Source organism: Triticum dicoccoides, chromosome 7B (genome assembly GCF_002162155.2).
Source record: "Triticum dicoccoides isolate Atlit2015 ecotype Zavitan chromosome 7B, WEW_v2.0, whole genome shotgun sequence".
NCBI lineage: Eukaryota > Viridiplantae > Streptophyta > Magnoliopsida > Poales > Poaceae > Triticum > Triticum dicoccoides.
Genome location: NC_041393.1, coordinates 464,727,971 through 464,744,046, shown reverse-complemented (window position 1 = coordinate 464,744,046; position 16,076 = coordinate 464,727,971).

The window sequence follows — 16,076 nt, the reverse complement described above, 5'->3', positions numbered from 1 at the left end:
TGCAACAAAAGCATCACGTCGTTAAACAATACTATACATGGACGGATACTGAAGCGCCAACGGCGTTTCACCAAGCCAAGTATCCTCCCAGAAGCGTGTGGTGGTGCCATTACCGACTATAAACTTTGTCCTATTAAAGAAGGCTGCTTTGACTCTCATAAGACCCTTCCAAAAAGGCGAGTCAGTCGGTCTCACTGTCACCTGGGACAAAGTCTTGGACTGCAGATACTTACTACGGAGAATTTGCGCCCACGTGGCCTCAGTCTCAATTGATAACTTATACAGCCACTTACTGAGAAGACATCTGTTCTTGACTTCAAGATTCTGAATACCAAGGCCCCCCTTGGTCCTTTGGTCGACAGATGATATCCCATTTGGCGAGTCTGTATCTTCTCTTTAGTTCATCACTCTGCCAGAAGAATCGGGATCGATAGAAGTCCAACCTTTTCCTAACACCAACTGGAACTTCGAAGAAAGATAAGAGAAACATAGGCATACTCGTGAGCACCGAATTAATAAGAATCAATCGGCCTCCATATGACATGAGTTTTCCCTTCCAGCAACTCAGTTTCTTCTCAAACCGATCCTCGATACACTTCCATTCTCTGTTTATCAGCTTACGATGGTGAATGGGTATACCTAAGTACGTGAAAGGTAATGTCCCCAATTCGCATCCAAACAAGTACCTATAAGCCTCTTGTTCCTCATTGGCTCTACCAAAACAGAACAACTCGCTTTTATGAAAGTTAATCTTCAATCCGGTCAATTGTTTAAATAAGCATAACACCAGCTTCATATTTCTCGCTTTTGCCAAGTCGTGCTCCATAAAGATGATTGTATCATCAGCGTACTACAGGATGGACACACCTCCATCAACTAGATGAGGCACCAAGCCACCCACCTGACCGGCCTCCTTTGCCCTACCTATCCGAATTGCCAACATATCAACCACAATGTTGAACAGAATAGGAGACATTGGATCACCTTGTCTCAGGCCCTTGTGTGTCTGGAAATAATGACCTATGTCATCATTCACTTTAATTCCAACACTCCCTTTTTGCATGAAAGATTCTACCTGGCGTTGCCAGGCTTCATCAAAACCCTTCATGCGTAAGGCCTATTGAAGGAAAGGCCATTTGACTTTATCGTACGCTTTCTCGAAATCCACCTTGAAAACAACTCCATCTGTTTTTTCATGTGAATCTCATGAAGCGTTTCATGAAGGACCACAACCCCTTCTAGGATGTTCCTGTCCGGCATGAAAGCAGTTTGGGTATGCTGCACCACAGAATGCACAATCTGCGTGAGCCTATTAGTCCCGACCTTGGTAAAATTATTGAAACTAACATTAAGAAGACAGATGGGCCTGAATTGCTCAATTCTTACAGCCTCTGTTTTCTTAGGAAGCAGGGTTATCGTTCCAAAATTCAGTTGAAAAAGCTGAAGATGTCCAGAGAATAAATCATGGAACAACGGCAACAAATCCCCCTTAATAATATGCTAGCACTTATTATAGAACTCAGCCGAAAATCCATCCAGGCCGGGAGCCTTATTATTTTTCATCTGCAATATGGCCTCAAACACCTCTTTCTCAGAAAAAGGAGAAGCTAAAATATCATTCTCAACAGCAGTAAGTTGAGGAACATCCTCAATCCTAGACTCATCCAAAGAAACATAGTTATCCTCTGGAGGCCCAAACAACTGCTTGTAATACTCGGTAATGTATAATTTTAGGTTCTCCTGTCCTAAAATCGTTCCTTTATCTTGTTCAAGCCGAAAGATCCTCTTATTTATGTGTTTGCTATTAGCGATCATGTGAAAGAATTGAGTGTTCGTGTCCCCCTGGACTACTCTTCGGACCTTAGCCTGCAGTGCACACTTTAATTCCTCTTCACGAAGAAGCTCTTTCAATCTCATCTCCGCGTCAAGCTTGGCATGAAGCTCCAAGGCTGGTAGAACCGTGGTTTCTGCTTTTACATCAAGGGACTGAATAAGGGTAAGGAGCCGTTCCTTTTCGACCTTATAAATCCCACTAAGATTCTTAGTCCACCCATGTAGGAAACTTCTCAAGTGCCTGATCTTATTCTGCCAACGCTCAAGCGCAGTCCTACCTCCTGCATCCTTAGCCCATTCTCTGGCTACGAGATCAAAGAAGTCGTCTCGTTCAAACCAAGCAAGCTCGAACGAAAATGAGTTTTTGTTTCCCAAGTGGGTAGCCTCACTAGAGTCTAGAAATAAAGGCGTGTGGTCAGAAATACCATGGGAAAGTGCCTGAACTGTTACAAAGGGAAACTTTTGTTCCCAGTCGATGCTAGCCAGTACTCGATCCAACTTTTCAAACGTCGGATTTGGTAACGCGTTAGCCCAGGTGAACTTTCTTCCCGAAAGCTCTATCTCTCTCAGATCCAAGCTTTCAATGATAGTATTAAACATGAACGACCATCTCCCGTCAAACTTATCATTATTCTTCTCCTCGCGCCTTCTAATGATGTTGAAACCACCCCACCAGGATTGGAAGCTGCTCAGAGCCGCAAATCCTAACCAGATCAGCCAAGAACTCAGGTTTGAGTTCGGGCTGCGTGGCACCATATACCGCCACCAGAGCCCAATTAAACCCATCGGCCTTCGACCGCACCCTAAACTTAACTACAAAATCTCGCATCACCACACTTCAGACTTCGAGCGAATCGCATCTAACTCCGAGTAAGATCCCACCCGATCTTCCTCTCGGTGGTAGAAAATGCCAGTCAAAATCAATACCTCTCGATAAAGTATTGAGAAATTGTGGCAAAAAATTATCTCTACCTGTTTCCGACAATGCGATAAAATCCAACCTATGCTCGATAGATGCCTCTGCAAGAAACCTTCTTTTAGCCAAGTCTTTCAGACCTCTGATATTCCAAAAGATTCCTTTCATATGTCGTCATGAATTTTTTTAGCCGCACGGATCCTAGCACTCCTACGCACTACGGAAGCCGGGTAGATGTTCCGCTTCCACTTGCGTTTAGGAATGTTCTAACTCTCCAGCCGGTCCTCACAACCAGGCTCAGAAGGTCTAACCACAACATTCTCAGATATATCCTCCTCCTCCTCAGACTCAGGGAGGGGAGGTATAAGATCCTCACAAAAATTATCGTGGACCCTGACCCCCAAAGCATCAAAAATCGGAATCATTCATGGGTTTAACCGCTGCTAAGTTACGAATCATCTCTAAAGCCCGCTCTGCCTCTAAATCCGGGATATCATAACGGAATTTGAAATTTCACTATCATTACTACCTAGTGAAACTCCTAATTGGTTTGCATTATTAATAATCTCATCATTAGAAAAATGCAAAATGGTATTAGAGGTATTAACCGACATACCAGTAGTGACCTCAACGTCACGAAGCTTGGCCGCCCTCGTGTCACACCGCTGCTGTATGTCGTCAACCTCCGGATGATCCTGGAGACGGCAGCTCAACCGTCGCCCCTCAGAGACCGGATCCGGAATCCCTCCAAACGCAATAACCTCCTCCCGAGTGACCCTGCTCGGGGTGGGACCTCCTGCCTCACCCCAAACATGCAACCGGTCGGCCTCCATCGACGAACCAGCGGGACCGTACCACCGACGTCGGTCGCGCCCCACGGCAGAGAGACGATAACATGCCGGGTAAGGGGAGTGCATGGGCCACCTTCCCGAACTCCCCACCCACCCCGGCCCTCCGGTAAGAAGGGCTAACCAGCGCCACAGGAGGGGCGACCACCCTAGGTGCCCCAGGTGAAGAGGGCTCCGAGGCCACCTGCCCCGAGCCCCCTCCAGAAGGTGGAGCCGCCACCTGCAGCTCTGGCATCGCTAGAGGAGAAGAGGGTGCCAAGGCCACCTGCCCCGGACCCCCTCCCGAAGGTAAAACCTCCACTACTGAAACCTTGTCCACCGCGAGAGGAGAAGAGGGCGCCGAGGCCGCCTGCCCCGAGCCCCCTTCAGAAGGAGGAACCGCCACCTGCAGCTCTGGCATCGTGATAGAAGAAGAGGGAACTGAGACCACCTGCCCCGGACCCCCTCCCGAAGGTAAGACCTCTACCACCGGACCCTCGATCTGAGGAGAGTCAACGTGCTACACCTGAGAGGGAGTGGCTACCTGCATAGACTCCTCCTCCTCTCCCCTGATCGAGATCGGTGAGGCCCCAAGGACGGGACTCATAGCATCCTCAAAATCCAGAGTAGGTAACGTGTGCTCAAAAACCTCGTCAGACTCCACTCGATCACTCCAAAGTCTCGGAGGCGCAGAAGCCAGCTCGAAAGATCCAAATCTCAGAGAAGTCATAGGCACCAAGGAGGTTGGTACCGTCCCATCCCTGGGCGTCTGAGAAACGGACCCCGGTCCATTGGACAACTCTCGTCCAGTATCATCAACTGGTGCCTCCTTAGCTCCCAAGCTGTCATCTCCCTCGTGCATATCAATATCAGCCCCGTTAGCCGCCTCAGCGAACAGACTCTCATCCTCCTCAATCATGAGGTTATAGATTTGGCCTCGACATGTCCACTTGACCACATCAGGCACAAACTCAATATCCACAACACTGACCAGTAGTCGGGCTACCCCGTGAGCTCTAGTAAAAGCCATATCCACTCTCTCAGTTTTCCCCACCATAATGCCCAAGCTAGCCACGACCCTAGCATCCTGCATCGGCTTCGAGGGAGCCTCAGAAAAACGCAGCCAAATCTGAGTAAGAGGCTTACCCTGAGGCTCGACCTTCTTCCACTCATGGAACTCGAGGATACAATCTGTACCCGGCACTTTGCACATCCCAAAACTCAGAAGTCTCTGCAAATCCTCAACTGAAGGGAACTCAACCCTAAACAATCTTGCCTCGAGACTAACGAGCTCCCACTGGAAGTCACTTGGAGCTAACTCCTTCATCCTCTGCACAATCTGAGTCTCAGAGACCTCTCCTCTAGTAACTTTGACAACCCCAGTGGTCATACTCTGGGTCTCGTTAGGAACCTCCCTCTTAGTAGGAGACTCAAAGAACATGTGTTTAGCACAACACACTCCATACATCATAAGAGACGGTACCTGATCACGCAAAATCGGACAATCCCCCATATCATGTGCTGGCTTGCCACAAGTATCACAAAGTTCTGCCACGCATTCAGCAATAAAGTGGCCCTTCTCTTCACAACGATAGCAAAGCATTTTTTCCTTCTTCCAAGTCAGCCCTGTCTGCCGCCTCGACATAGGCCGACACAGCAGTCTCAGTCGTAGGTACCTCCGCGTTGGCGAGCGCCATCACCACATCCATGGCCTGGCCGGATAGCTCCGGCGTCTCGGTAGCCCCGGCGGTGGTTGTCTGCTCGACCACTACAGGCGGAGGAGGCTGCCGGTGATGAAACCGACCACCTCGTCCGCCACGGTGACCATGATATCCACCTCGCTGCCGATGGTCAGGGCCCGACGCCCCCTCAACAAAACTACCCGGAGGACCAAGAAAGGGTCTCTCAGCTGTACCATCACTTTGCCAAGCATAACCGCGGCCACCGCCCATCGAGGACGAACAATGCTGTTGGCCATCACCATACGCATCGTATCCATCGTGGCCCCACTGTCCTCGGGGCGGTCCTGAAGCACCTCCAGCACCCACATTCTGCACCGGTCCAGGCCGCTTTTGCGGTGGCCTCGCGACGTAATGGGGCGGTGGCGCCGCTCCTCGATGACGACCGGGCGTGACGACCTAATTCCCGGGTGCAGTGTTGGGGAACGTAGCAGAAATTCAAAATTTTCCTACGTGTCACCAAGATCTATCTATGGAGAGACCAGCAACGAGTAGAAAGAGAATGCATCTACATACCCTTGTAGATCGCTAAGCGGAAGCGTTCAAGAGAATGGGGTTGAAGGAGTCGTACTCGTTGTGATCCAAATCACCGGAGATCCTAGTGCCGAACGGGCGGCACCTCCGCGTTCAACACACGTACAGCCCGGTGACGTCTCCCATGCCTTGATCCAGCAAGGAGAGAGGGAGAGGTTGAGGAAGACTCCGTCCAGCAGCAGCACAACGGCGTGGTGGTGGTGGAGGAGCGTGGCAATCCTGCAGGGCTTCGCCAAGCACCGCGAGAGAGGAGGAGCACTTGGGAGAGGGAGGGCTGCGCCAGGGGCAAGGGTGAAGCTCCCATGCGCCTCCCCACTATATATAGGGGTGGAGGGGGCTGGTTTCTTGCCCTCCAAGTCCATTGGGGCATTGGCCAAGGTGGGAGGAAAGAAATCCCATCATTTCCTTCCCCACCGATTGTTATCCCCCCTTTTTAGGGATCTTGATCTTATCCCTTCGGGATATGATCTTATTCCTTCTAAGGGGGGATCTTGGTGCGCCTTGACCAGGGGTGTGGGGCCTTTCCCCCACTACCCACGTTCATGTGGGTCCCCCCATGCAGGTGGGCCCCACTCCGGAACCTTCTAGAACCTTCCCGGTACAATACCGAAAAATCCCGAACATTTTCCGGTGGCCAAAATAGGACTTCCCATATATAAATCTTTACCTCCGGACCATTCCGGAACTCCTCGTGACGTCCGGGATCTCATCCGGGACTCCGAACAACATTCGGTAACCACATACAAACTTCCTTTATAACCCTAGCGTCATCGAACCTTAAGTGTGTAGACCCTACGGGTTCGGGAGACATGTAGACATGACCGAGACATTCTCTGGTCAATAACCAACAGCGGGATCTGGATACCCATGATGGCTCCCACATGCTCCACGATGATCTCATCGGATGAACCACGATGTCAAGGACTTAATCAATCCCGTATTCAATTCCCTTTGTCTATCGGTATGTTACTTGCCCGAGATTCGATCATCGGTATCCAATACCTTGTTCAATCTCGTTACCGGCAAGTCACTTTACTCGTTCCGTAACACATCATCCCGTGATCAAATCCTTGGTCACATTGCGCATATGATGATGTCCTACCGAGTGGGCCCAGAGATACCTCTCCGTTTACACGGAGTGACAAATCCCAGTCTTGATCCGCATAAAACAATAGATACTTTCGGAGATACCTGTAGTGCACCTTTATAGTCACCCAGTTACGTTGTGACGTTTGATACACCCAAAGCACTCCTACGGTATCCAGGAGTTACACGCTCTCATGGTCAAAGGAAGAGATACTTGACATTGGCAAAGCTCTAGCAAACGAACTACACGATCTTTGTGCTAGGCTTAGGATTGGGTCTTGTCCATCACATCATTCTCCTAATGATGTGATCCCGTTATCAACGACATCCAATGTCCATAGCCAGGAAACCATGACTATCTGTTGATCACAACGAGCTAGTCAACTAGAGGCTCACTAGGGACATATTGTGGTCTATGTATTCACACGTGTATTACGATTTCCGGATAATACAGTTATAGCATGAATAAAAGACAATTATCATGAACAAGGAAATATAATAATAACTAATTTATTATTGCCTCTAGGGCATATTTCCAACAGTCTCCCACTTGCACTAGAGTCAATAATCTAGCTCACATCGATATGTGATTAACACTCAAGGCCACATCCCCATGTGACTAACACCCAAAGAGTTTACTAGAGTCAATAATCTAGTTCACATTTACCATGTGATTAACACTCGATGAGTTCTGGGTTTGATCATGTTATGCTTGTGAGAGAGGTTATAGTCAACGGGTCTGAACCTTTTAGATCCGTGCGTGCTTTACAAATCTCTATGTCATCCCCTAGATGCAGCTACCACGCTCTATTTGGAGCTATTCCAAATAACTGTTCCACTTGGAGCTATTCTAAATTGTTGCTCCATCATATGTATCCGGTATCTCTACTCAGAGCTATCCGGATAGGTGTTAAGCTTGCATCGACGTAACCCTTTACGACGAACTCTTTTACCACCTCCATAATCGAGAAAATTCCTTAGTCCACTAGTTACTAAGGATAACTTTGACCGCTGTCCTGTGATCCATTCTTGGATCACTCTTGTACCCCTTGACTGACTCATGGCAAGGCACACTTCAGGTGCGGTACACAGCATAGCATACTGTAGAGAGCCTATGATAAAAGCATAGGGGACGACCTTCGTCCTTCCTCTTTCTTCTGCCGTGGTCGAGCTTTAAGTCTTAACTTCATACCTTACAACTCAGGCAAGAACTCCTTCTTTGACTGATCCATCTTGAACACCTTCAAGATTATGTCAAGGTACGTGCTCATTTAAAAGTATTATTAAGCATTTTGATCTATCTTATAGATCTTGATGCTCAATGTTCAAGTAGCTTGATCCAGGTTTTCTATTGAAAACACCTTTCAAATAACCCTATATGCTTTCTAGAAATTCTACATCATTTCTGATCAACAATATGTCAAGAACATATACTCATCAGAAATTCTATAGTGCTCCCACTCACTTCTTTCGAAATACAAGTTTCTCATAAACTTTGTATAAATCCAAAATCTTTGATCATCTCATCAAAGCGTACATTCCAACTCCGAGATGCTTACTCCAGTCCTTAGAAGGATCGCTGGAGCTAGCATACCTTTTAGCATCCTTAGGATCGACAAAACTTTTCTGATTGTATTGCATACAACCTTTCCTTACGAAAACTGGTAAGGAAACTTGTCTTGACATCCATCTGCCAGATTTCATAAATGCAGCTAATGCTAACATGATTCCGACGGACTTTAAGCATCGCTACGAGTGAGAAAATCTCATCGTAGTCAACTCCTTGAACTTGTCAGAAAACACTTCGCCACAAGTCGAGCTTCATAGATGGTGACATTACCATCCACGTCCGTCTTCTTCTTAAAAGATCCATTTATCTCAATGGATTGCCGATCATCGGGCAAGTCCATCAAAGTCCATGCTTTGTTCTGATATATGGATACTATCTCGGATTTCATGGCTTCTAACCATTTGTCGGAATTCGGGCCCACCATCGCTTCTCCATAGCTCGTAGGTTCGTTGTTGTCTAGCAACATGACCTTCAAGACAGGATTACGTACCACTCTGAAGTAGTATGCATCCTTGTCATCCCACGAGGTTTGGTAGTGACTTGATCCGAAGTTTCATGATCAATATCATAAGCTTCCACTTTAATTGGTGTAGGTGCCACAGGAACAACTTCCTGTGCCCTGCCACACACTAGTTGAAGAGACGGTTCAATAACCTCATCAAGTCTCCACCATCCTCCCACTCAATTCTTTCGAGAGAAACTTTTCCTCGAGAAAGTACCTGATTCTAGAAACAATCCCTTATTGCTTTCGGATCTGAGACAGGAGGTATACCCAACTGTTTTGGGTGTCCTATGAAGATGCATTTTATCCGCTTTGGGTTCGAGCTTATCAATCCTGAAACTTTTTCACATAAGCGTTGCAGCCCCAAACCTTTAAGAAACGACAACTTAGGTTTCTCTAAACCATAATTCATACGGTGTCATCTCAACGGAATTACGTGGTGCCCTATTTAAAGTGAATGTGGTTGTCTCTAATGCCTAACCCATGGACAATAGTGGTAATTCGATAAGAGACATCATGGTACGCACCATATCCAATAGGGTGCAACTATGATGTTCGGACACACCATCACACTATGGTGTTCCAGGCGGTATTAATTGCGAAACAATTTCCACAATGTCTTAATTGTGTGCCAAAACTCGTAACTTAGATATTCACATCATAGACATTTTATCCTCTTGTCACAATGATCTTCTACTTCACTCTGAAATTACTTGAACCATTCAATAATTCAGACTTGTATTTCATCAAGTAAATATTCTCAACATCTACTCGAATCATCTGTGAAGTAAGATCATAACGATATTCACTGCATGCCTCAGCACTCATTGGATTGGACACATCAAAATGTGTTACTTCCAACAAGTTTCTATCTTGTTCCATCTTACTGAAAAACGAGGCTTTTCAGTCATCTTGCCCATGTGGTATGATTTGCATATCTCAAGTGATTCAAAATCAAGTGAGTCCAAACGGTCCATTTGCATGGAGTTTCTTCATGCATATACACCAATAGACATGGTTCGCATGTCTCAAACTTTTCAAAATGAGTGAGTCCAAAGATCCATCAACATGGAGCTTCTTCATGCGTTTTATACCATTATGACTTACATGGCAGTGCCACAAGTAAGTGGTACTATCATTACTATCTTATATCTTTTGGCATGAAAATGTGTATCACTACGATCGAGATTCAATAAACCATTCAGGTTTAATACTAATCTTGATGGTAGAGGGAGCGTGCGATGTTTGATCATATAAAACTTGGAAACACTTCCAACATATATCGTCAGCTCACCTTTAGCTAGTCTCCGTTTATTCCGTAGCTCTTTATTTCGAGTTACTAACACTTAGCAACCGAACCGGTATCTAATACCCTGGTGCTACTAGGAATACTAGCAAAGTACACATTAACATAATGTATATCCAATATACTTCTATCGACCTTGCCAGCCTTCTTATCTACCAAGTATCTAGGGTAATTCTGCTCCAGTGGTTGTTCCCCTTATCACAGAAGCACTTAGTCTCGGGTTTGGGTTCAACCTCGGGTTTCTTCACTGGTGCAGCAGCTGATTTGCCGTTTCATGAAGTATCCCTTCTTGCCCTTGCCCTTCTTGAAACTAGTGGTTTCACCAACCATCAACAATTGATGCTCCTTCTTGATTTCTACTTTCGCGGTGTCAAACATCACAAATATCTCAAGGATCATCATATCTATCCCTGATTTGTTATAGTTCATCACAAAGCTCTAGCAGCTTGGTGGTAATGACTTTGGAGAAACATCACTATCTCATCTGGAAGATCAACTCCCACTCGATTCAAGTGATTGTTGCACTCAGACAATCTGAGCACAAGCTCAACGATTGAGCTTTTCTCCCTTAGTTTGCAGGCTAAGAAAATCGCCGGAGGTCTTATACCTCTTGACGTGGGCACGAGCCTGAAATCCCAATTTCAGCCCTTGAGACATCTCATATGTTCCGCGACGTTTTGAAAACGTCTTTGGTGCCTCAACTCTAAACCGTTTAACTGAACTATCACGTAGTTATCAAAACGTGTATGTCCGATGTTCGCAACATCCACAAACGATGTTTGGGGTTCAGCACACTGAGCAGTGCATTAAGGACATAAGCGTTCTACTGTCCGCATAATCGCTACTGTCAACTTTCAACTATATTTTCTCTAGGAACATAACTAAAATAGTAGAACTATAGCGTGAACTACGACATAATTTGAAAAAGGTCTTTTTGACTATGTTCAGGATAATTAAGTTCATCTTATGAACTCCCACTCAGATAGACATCCCTCTGGTCATCTAAGTGATTACATGATCCGAGTCAACTAGGCCGTGTCCGATCATCACGTGAGACGGACTAGTCATCATCGGTGAACATCTTCATGTTGATCGTATCTACTATACGACTCATGCTCGACCTTTCGGTCTCCGTGTTCCGAGGCCATGTCTGTACATGCTAGGCTCGTCAAGTTAACCCTAAGTGTTTTCGCTGTGTAAAACTGTCTTACACCCGTTGTATGTGAACGTAAGAATCCATCACACCCGATCATCACGTGGTGCTTAGAAGCGACGAACTGTAGCAACGGTGCACAGTTAGGGGAGAACACTTCTTGAAATTTTGTAAGGGATCATCTTATTTACTACCGTCGTCCTAAGTAAACAAGATGCATAAACATGATAAACATCACATGCAATCAAATAGAGTAGTGACATGATATGGCCAATATCATATAGCTCCTTTGATCTTCATCTTCGGGGCTCCATGATCATCTTGTCACCGGCTTGACACCATGATCTCCATCATCATGATCTCCATCATCGTGTCTTCATGAAGTTGTCACGCCAACGACTACTTCTACTTCTATGACTAATGCGTTTAGCAATAAAGTAAAGTAGTTTACATGGCGTTCTTCAATGACACGCAGGTCATACAAAAAATAAAGACAACTCCTATGGCTCCTGCCGGTTGTCATACTCATCGACATGCAAGTCGTGAATCCTATTACAAGAACATGATCAATCTCATACATCACATATATCATTCATCACATCCTTTTGGCCATATCACATCACATAGCATACCCTGCAAAAACAAGTTAGACGTCCTCTAATTGTTGTTTGCATGTTTTACGTGGCTGCTATGGGTTTCTAGCAAGAACGTTTCTTACCTACGCAAAACCACAACGTGATATGCCAATTTCTATTTACCCTTCATAAGGACCCTTTTCATCGAATCCGTTCCGACTAAAGTGGGAGAGACTGGCACCCGCTAGCCACCTTATGCACCAAGTGCATGTCAATCGGTGGAACCTGTCTCACGTAAGAGTACGTGTAAGGTCGGTCCGGGCCGCTTCATCCCACAATACCGTCGAAACAAGATTGGACTAGTAACGGTAAGCATATTAAACAACATCAACGCCCACAACTACTTTGTGTTCTACCCGTGCAAAGAATCTACGCAATAGACCTAGCTCTGATACCACTGTTGGGGAACGTAGCAGAAATTCAAAATTTTCCTACGTGTCACCAAGATCTATCTATGGAGAGACCAGCAACGAGTAGAAAGAGAATGCATATACATACCCTTGTAGATCGCTAAGCGGAAGCGTTCAAGAGAATGGGGTTGAAGGAGTCGTACTCGTCGTGATCCAAATCACCGGAGATCCTAGTGCCGAACGGACGGCACCTCCGCGTTCAACACACGTACAGCCCGGTGACGTCTCCCATGCCTTGATCCAGCAAGGAGAGAGGGAGAGGTTGAGGAAGACTCCGTCCAGCAGCAGCACAACGGCGTGGTGGTGGTGGAGGAGCGTGGCAATCCTGCAGGGCTTCGCCAAGCACCGCGAGAGAGGAGGAGCACTTGGGAGAGGGAGGGCTGCGCCAGGGGCAAGGGTGAAGCTCCCATGCGCCTCCCCACTATATATAGGGGTGGAGGGGGCTGGTTTCTTGCCCTCCAAGTCCATTGGGGCACTGGCCAAGGTGGGAGGAAAGAAATCCCATCATTTCCTTCCCCACCGATTGTTATCCCCCCTTTTTAGGGATCTTGATCTTATCCCTTCGGGATATGATCTTATTCCTTCTAAGGGGGGATCTTGGTGCGCCTTGACCAGGGGTGTGGGGCCTTGCCCCCACTACCCAAGTTCATGTGGGTCCCCCCATGCAGGTGGGCCCCACTCCGGAACCTTCTAGAACCTTCCCGGTACAATACCGAAAAATCCTGAACATTTTCCGGTGGCCAAAATAGGACTTCCCATATATAAATCTTTACCTCCGGACCATTCCGGAACTCCTCGTGACGTCCGGGATCTCATCCGGGACTCCGAACAACATTCGGTAACCACATACAAACTTCCTTTATAACCCTAGCGTCATCGAACCTTAAGTGTGTAGACCCTACGGGTTCGGGAGACATGTAGACATGACCGAGACGTTCTCTGGTCAATAACCAACAGCGGGATCTGGATACCCATGATGGCTCCCACATGCTCCACGATGATCTCATCGGATGAACCACGATGTCAAGGACTTAATCAATCCCGTATTCAATTCCCTTTGTCTATAAGTATGTTACTTGCCCGAGATTCGATCGTCGGTATCCAATACCTTGTTCAATCTCGTTACCGGCAAGTCACTTTACTCGTTCCGTAACACATCATCCCGTGATCAACTCCTTGGTCACATTGGGCATATGATGATGTCCTACCGAGTGGGCCCAGAGATACCTCTCCGTTTACACGGAGTGACAAATCCCAGTCTTGATCCGCATAAAACAATAGATACTTTCGGAGATACCTGTAGTGCACCTTTATAGTCACCCAGTTACGTTGTGACGTTTGATACACCCAAAGCACTCCTACGGTATCCAGGAGTTACACGCTCTCATGGTCAAAGGAAGAGATACTTGACATTGGCAAAGCTCTAGCAAACGAACTACACGATCTTTGTGCTAGGCTTAGGATTGGGTCTTGTCCATCACATCATTCTCCTAATGATGTGATCCCGTTATCAACGACATCCAATGTCCATAGCCAGGAAACCATGACTATCTGTTGATCACAACGAGCTAGTCAACTAGAGGCTCACTAGGGACATATTGTGGTCTATGTATTCACACGTGTATTACGATTTCCGGATAATACAGTTATAGCATGAATAAAAGACAATTATCATGAACAAGGAAATATAATAATAACTAATTTATTATTGCCTCTAGGGCATATTTCCAACATGCAGGCGGCCGCGAATCAGGCGCACCACCCCGCCCCGCAGCAGCAGCCACAACCGATATCTGCGCCGGCAGGCAAGGACCATGGGTGATAACCCACAAGTGTAGGGGATCGCAACAGCTTTCGAGGGTAAAGTATTCAACCCAAATTTATTGATTCGACACAAGGGGAGCCAAAGAATATTATTGAGTATTAGCAGTTGAGTTGTCAATTCAACCACACCTGGATAACTTAGTATCTGCAGCAAAGTATTTAGTAGCAAAGTAGTATGATAATAAAGGTAACAGTGGCAAAAGTAAAGATGATAGTTTTGTAGTAATTGTAACAGTAGCAACGGGAAAGTAAATAAACGAAACACAAGATGTGAAAAGCTCATAGGCATTGGATCAGTGATGGATAATTATGTCGGATGTGATTCCTCATGTAATAGCTATAACATAGGGTGACACAGAACTAGCTCCAATTCATCAATGTAATGTAGGCATGTATTCCGAATATAGTCATACGTGCTTATGGAAAAGAACTTGCATGACATCTTTTGTCCTACCCTCCCGTGGCAGCGGGGTCCTAGCGGAAACGAAGGGATATTAAGGCCTCCTTTTAATAGAGAACCGGACCAAAGCATTAACACATAGTGAATACATGAACTCCTCAAACTATGGTCATCACCGAGAAGTATCCCGATTATTGTCACTTCGGGGTTGTCGGATCATAAAACATAATAGGTGACTATAGACTTGCAAGATAGGATCAAGAACACACATATATTCATGAAAACATAATAGGTTCAGATCTGAAATCATGGCACTCGGACCCTAGTGACAAGCATTAAGCATAGCAAAGTCATAGCAACATCAATCTCAGAACATAGTGGATACTAGGATCAAACCCTAACAAAACTAACTTAATTACATGGTAAATCTCATCCAACCCATCACCGTCCAGCAAGCCTACGATGGAATTACTTAGGCACGGCGGTGAGCATCATGAAATTGGTGATGGAGGATGGTTGATGACGACGACGACGACGAATCCCCCTATCCGGAGCCCCGAACGGACTCTAGATCAGCCCTCCCAGGAGAGATTAGGGCTTGGCGGCGGCTCCGTATCGTAAAACGCGATGAAACTTTTTCTCTGATTTTTTTCTCCGCGAGACGGAATATATAGAGTTGGAGTTGAGGTCAGCGGAGCCTCAGGGGGCCCACGAGACAGAGGGGCGCACCCAGGGGGTGGGCGCGCCCCCACCCTCGTGGACAGGGTGTGGGCCCCCTGGTCTTGATTCTTTTGCCAGTATTTTTTATATTTCCAAGACTTGCCTCCGTGAATTTTCAGGTCATTCCGAGAACTTTTGTTTTCTACACATAAAACAACATCGTGGCAGTTCCGCTGAAAACAGCGTCAGTCCGGGTTAGTTTCATTCAAATCATGCAAGTTAGAATCCAAAACAAGGGCAAAAGATTTTGGAAAAGTAGATACGTTGGAGACGTATCAACTCCCCAAGCTTAAACCTTTGCTTGTCCTCAGGCAATTCAGCTGATAAACTGAAAGTGATAAAGAAAAACTTTTACAAAGTCTGTTTGCTCTTGTTGTTGTAAATATGTAAAGCTAGCATTCAAGTTTCATCAAGTATTATAAACTAACCATACTCACAATAACGCTTAGGTCTCACAATTACTCATATCAATGGCATAATCAGCTAGCGAGCCATAATAATAAAACTCGAATGACAACACTTTCTCAAAACAATCATAACATGATATAACAAAATGGTATCTCGCTAGCCCTTTCTGAGTCCGCAAAACATAAATGCAGAGCACCTTTAAAGATCAAGGAC